The sequence below is a fragment of the Mesoplodon mirus genome (genome assembly GCF_964341445.2).
Source record: "Mesoplodon mirus genome assembly, chromosome: 6".
In the NCBI taxonomy this organism is placed as follows: domain Eukaryota; kingdom Metazoa; phylum Chordata; class Mammalia; order Artiodactyla; family Ziphiidae; genus Mesoplodon; species Mesoplodon mirus.
The window spans coordinates 40137469-40143688 of record NC_138982.1 but is presented as its reverse complement, the minus strand read 5'-3'; positions in this window follow the sequence as shown (position 1 = coordinate 40143688).

The window sequence follows — 6220 nt, the reverse complement described above, 5'->3', positions numbered from 1 at the left end:
ATAAAGTAAGTACTGTTACTATCCCAACATCTTGAGAAGCAGTACAGTATAAGGGGTAAAAGTGCCAGGTAGAGAGGTCAGACTTTTTGGGTCAAATCCCAGATCATCTATCTGTTAGCTGTGGCAACTTTCTTAAAGTCTAAAAACCTCTTTCATAAAATGAGGATAAAAATAATTTCTATCACAATGCATTGTCCTGAAGATAAATGAATTGATATACATTAAGCACTTAGAATTGTGCCTGACATGTGTTAAGCACTCAATAGTTATTATATTATACAAATAAGTGGAAAGCTTAGATATATTAATTAATCCACAATGTCACATAGCTAGTAATTGATACAAGTATAATTCAATCCCAGAAAGCTTAAATTGTAAGCTTATATTTTAAACAATATATTTAATCACACATATTATATGTTTTAAACACTGAATATTTGTTGCATATAAAATCTAGGCAATGTATTTTCTCCCAATAGGGTTTACAGAGGGTGCATTCTTCCTTGCAAATAGATAAGACAACCCATAACTGCTTTGACAATTTCAGGCTACAGAGAGAGAACTCTGCTTTCTGCTTTTCTCAAGATAATCCTCAGACCAGTGATGCCCCAAAAGCATCACGTTAGCCTTGATCCTCTTTTAATTTGTCATGTCATTTTTTTCTCCTCATCAAATACTCTCAACCACAATGAAAAATCAATATCTTACCTCGACTTTCTCATTCTCAGAATGATTTATTTAAAATAAATATTTTTCTCTGTGGAGTCGTTGATCAATGCAGTTAAGAAGTTACTGAGGGCTTCCCTGCTGGCACAGTGGTTGGGAGTCCACCTGCCAATGCAGGGGACATGGGTTCTTGCCCCGGTTTGGGAGGATCCCACATGCCAAGGGTGCAGCTGGGCCCGTGAGCCATGGCCGATGGACCTGTGCGTCCGGAGCCTGTGCTCCACAGCGGGAGGGGCCACAGCAGTGAGGGGCCCGCGTACCACAAAATAAATAAATAAATAAATAAATAAATAAATAAATAAATAAATAAATAAAATAAAAGAAGTTACTGAATGTCCATAAATACAGGAGGACTTACTGAATACAGCCAATATCACTGCCTTTTGAGCAGCACCATCTTCAAAACTCAGACTGAACTGTCTTTATATCTAGAGATATACCAAGTATGGTCACTCTTGGGGCTGTTAACAATCACCATATTATATTTGAGTAGGAAATAACTGCTATCAAAAATCAAGTAACTCCTTGAAATTCGGGCCACAATCCTGTAGTTTCTTGAAGTATTGAGAACGTTATGACACTGAGGTTAAAATAATTAAGTTCAGCTGGTTTCCACATGTATCCTATCATCTTTGCAACCCTTGATTATCACCCATTTTAGTATTTCTGAATTCAACCAAAACAGGTTATGATTAAAAAAATCATACAAGAGACTCATTTTTCATATATATATATATATATATATATATATATATATATATATATATTTTTTTTTTTTTTTTTTTTTTTTTTTTTTTTTTGCGGTATGCAGGCCTCTCACTGTTGTGGCCTCTCCCGTTGTGGAGCACAGGCTCCAGACACACAGGCTCAGCGGCCATGGCTCACGGGCCCAGCCACTCCACGGCATGTGGGATCCTCCCCGACCGGGGCAAGAACCCGTGTGCCCTGCATCCGCAGGCGGACTCTCAACCCCTGCGCCACCAGGGAAGCCCCTCCTATAAATTTTTATATGAAGTTTTAGACCATGAAAACTCCAGACAGCTACTAAACTATGAAAAGGCCATTGAATTAACATGTTTTCTGAATCACTGTTGAGTGAAATCCAAATTAGTATATTATGTCCTTCACTTAACAGACTTTACAGAGTATCATGACAATCACTGTCCTTATTATTATAACCTCAAGAGAGTAGTATCACAAAAAAATATGATTAGAAAAGAACTTAATATCACATATTTTCTCTTCCTTTTTCAATCATTGCTCAACCATCGTTTCTATTCCTTACTTCCTGCTACTATCACCAAAATTTCTCAGACATTTTTTGACTTCCTCATGTGAAGTTTCATGTTTTATATTTATAAATAATAAAGGCCATCAAAATATATTTCTGATTTACATTCAACTTTTCAAAATTATTTTTGCTATGTTATTTCTTATTGTCACAATATTTCCTTGAATTAAACAGATGTAATATGTGAATCATTTAATAGATAACTTGAGCTATTAAATAGTGTTCACATAATCATGCAGCTAAATCTTTTGAGATTAAAGAACATAAAGTCTCATTTAATCTAAATCTTCTTTTTTTTTTTTTTAACGAATGAGAACATGGGCTTTGAGAGAAAATTGAATTACCCCAAATTTTACAGACTTTTGGACAAAGCAAGAACCAGGACCCAGTCTCTGGACTTCTAAGCCAACATTCTCTTCATGACCTATAAGGCCTGTGTGCTAAATTGTTATTGCCAACTTCACTGATTAACCATTTCTTAAGGAAACTGAAACCATATCTCAGACTTTATGAAAATCTTTGTTTCACTTCTGTGGGAGTTGACGTACACTCATTTGGAGCAATTTTATTTGTGGGTTTTCACCTTCTGGGTTTCAATATAAGTCTTCACACTAAAAACGAAACTGGTAGTAATCATGGAAGTTTTTCTTGGTTTGAAATCAAGTCTAGATATAGCTGCTGTGTGTTACTTAGTTTCCAGAACAAATGCTAATCTCTTCCCTGATAGGCATTTTGGAAAGGAAGATAATCTGATTTTTACACAATGTCCTCCTCAGATCATTAATGTATTGGACCCAAGTTTTGAGTTTTTAATAGGCTTCAGTTCTAAGCAACTTGAATTAAGATTGGTAAAGTTTCATAACGTCTCTAGATGCAATTAACAAGTTCTAGGTCACTGCCATTGAAATCAGGATGCCCACTTGATGAAATGTGATAGAAGTATGAACATTAATTGTGCTACCCCGGCTGCCACATGCCTTAAGACTTTTAATAATGTGAGGCAAATGTTGCTGTATTATACTGACAATTTTTATTTTAGAACAGTATTGACACATTATCATTCAGATAAATTAATGTAACTCTCAAATAACAGAAATACTGTGTTTAAATACTAGTATATGGTTGGACCCTTTAAAAAGAGCAAGATGTACAATAATTATCAACATGTTAATATAACAATAGAAGTAGTAATCAGATTTTCTTTATCTTTCACTTGTCATGGCAACATCCTTTGAACCAAGACTGAAAACTCAAAATAAATAGAGGTACCGGAAGAATGGAAGTGTGGTTTCAGCATAAGCGCCTAGCTGTTACATTAAAAATATCCTTTTTTAATAAATTTTGATCTGAAATTATCATTCTTCATTATTGTCTCTGCAATAAAAATATGGTGCATAAGTAGAAGTTATAATGAAACCTCATGTAATTAGAGTTTTAGCTCTTCTCCACTGAAGTTGATGAGTTTCCCCTTATCTACAGAGTTCACATTAGTTTAACATTTTCAACTTTCATTTTTGCAGACACAAATTCCTGGGGTGAACTGTCACAGAAATATGGAAGATGCTGCGGTGAAGTTCTTCACACTCCTTAATGAGTAAACTTATAAGGAACCTTCTGTAATCCTTTCCAGAGATTTAACTTCAGTCCATCACATCACAGTATTGTTGTAACTTCAATTAAATTGTGCAGATAATTTCAATGTATGGATATATTTTAAATATATATTTTAGTTATTCATGAACGGTTACTTGGCCCCAAACCTTACTTTTCTAAGAAACACAATACAGTAAAACGCTTTCTATGTGCATTTACCATTTACATATATTACTGAAGAATAATAACTGAAGACTGATTTCTTTCAGTAAAATTTAGGTTCAATCCATTTGTTCATCATTGGGGAACAAGGAAAGACAATGCTGTATAGTTTCTCTTGAAGTTTTACTTCTCTCATATCCTTTGTCTGTGAGGCTCTTGAGTAATGATTATGAAACTAGGCTTCTCTTATATTCAAATGTCAATCCGGTTCAACCAAATAAAACACAGTCCCAGTTCCAGAAACAAGAGAAAAATGTCTCTGAGCAGAAAAAAACAGCAGTAATTAAGCCCATAAACTTTATTCTCCCAATGAACTGAGAAACACTACAGGTCAGAGTACATTGACTTAGAACTAGGAAATAAAGGATATTACTCATTTGCCAAGTTTGGCTATCTCATGTCCCCTAACAACTTTCCATTTCTCTAAATTACAACTTATAGTTAATTAAGAGTAGTGTTGACTGATTATGAGAAAAACTACACACAGAAATAACAGATGAAAGTATGGGGAAGTCAAAGAATCACCAAGTAGGAAACCACCAAAGCACTTGGGGCCAGTTAAGTTCACCTAATTGTTGCACAGCATATTTTAGCACATTACAATAAACAGTCTTTTTCTTTTTAATCACTCATCTAAGAATCCATTTAATTTGTTTCATATACTGTGTTTAATAAAGCATTGAAGAATATATGAGAATGATTTCTTTAAAAAGATTCAAATTATTATTATTATTATTATTTTCCGGTACGCGGGCCCTCACTATTGTGGCCTCTCCCGTTGTGGAGCACAGGCTCCGGACGCGCAGGCTAAGCGGCCATGGCTCACTGGCTCAGCCGCTCTGCGGCATGTGGGATCTTCCTGGACCAGGGCACGAACCCGCGTCCCCTGCATCGGTAGGCAGACTCTCAACCACTGCACCACCAGGGAAGCCCTCAAATTATTTTTAATTGGCCTATGAAAGCATAAGTTTTGGTATTCTGGAAAGCTCATCTCTCAGCAAAACTGTGTTGTTCTTGTAATTTAGATGCATAAGCTCATTGTGCATTGGATATGCTTTCAAAACATAAAGATAACTTATTCCTTGGACCAGAGGTTTAGCATAAGTCAGCAGAAATTTAAAAACCTTCTGAAAACACTTCTTTAAACCCTAGTAATCACTGTCAAACAGACCTGATACGTGGGAAGAAAAATGTTCGGTCAGCAGAGCAAAGGTTTATTTTAGCCTAAAAAGGAAGACTGTGATGAGAAGGTATAGTCATATTAGAAGAAGAGAGAAATGGGTTGTTGTTGATCTTAACTAAAAATGAATTAATGTACGATCCAAAGAACAAAATAAACCCAGACATAGAGATGAACATATGCACTTAGAGTACAAAGTGGTTTTGTATATAATTTCTCCTTGAGGGGGGAAATTTTCTAACTGCTGAAAAACTTTAAGTTTAGGAAAAAACTGAAAATGAATGATTCTTTTAATTGTAATAGAGGAGCCTTAGCAAAGAGAACTGAATTTTGAGAAAGCTCACTGATTCTTCAATTTCTGTTCATAAACTTACATTAGAAAGTTAGTGGTACATGGACAGATATCCTGCAGGGCTCACAATTTGAAAGAATTATTTAAGTTATAATTGCTCTTGCCCACTTTTCCCAACTTTCTGACGAATTATAGAAATATGGCTAATTCCTTAGAAGCTCTTTCTTTCTTTTTTCTCCCCTTTGGATATTTGTCAGCTGCTAATCCAACTGGGTGCTGTTGCTTCACACTTTGACAAAAGGTATTAAAACCTACTTTAACCTAAATATTTCTCATGATAAAGATTTAAAGTTGGATTAAACAAATTGATTTCCTATCTTCTTTAATTTTTAAATTCAAAATTATGCTTATGGCCTCCATTTTAACTAAAGTAAGAAGTCACAGTGTATCGAATTATACTCTATTCTAATGTGTAATGCATTTGTCTCATAGCATATACACAAGACTTACATGAAGAAAAAAAGAAAAGTGTTTTCTCCACTTATAACTATTTTATTTCATATTTTAACTTTTACCACTACTTTATACAGAGTAGAAAATAAGTCAGCGGTATTCTAGTTTAAAATAAGGCATCCTTTTAACATAGCAGGAAATTTAAGACATAATTTCTGTTAAAAACATGACGAGTCATCTCATCTATTTGTATAACACATTGTATGTTACTAAATCCAGCTATATTTCATTGAAAGCCAGCAATTTAAAGGGACTTTTCATTTAGCTTCAAAGAAATAATTACTTTTTATTTTTCTTTGTTCCTGTAAAAAGCTTCATAGAGCAAACTGTGAATATGGATTTCTGAGTTCTGGCGTTAATTATATAACCAGTTTTTCAAGGGGGATATTAATTCCTGGCTACA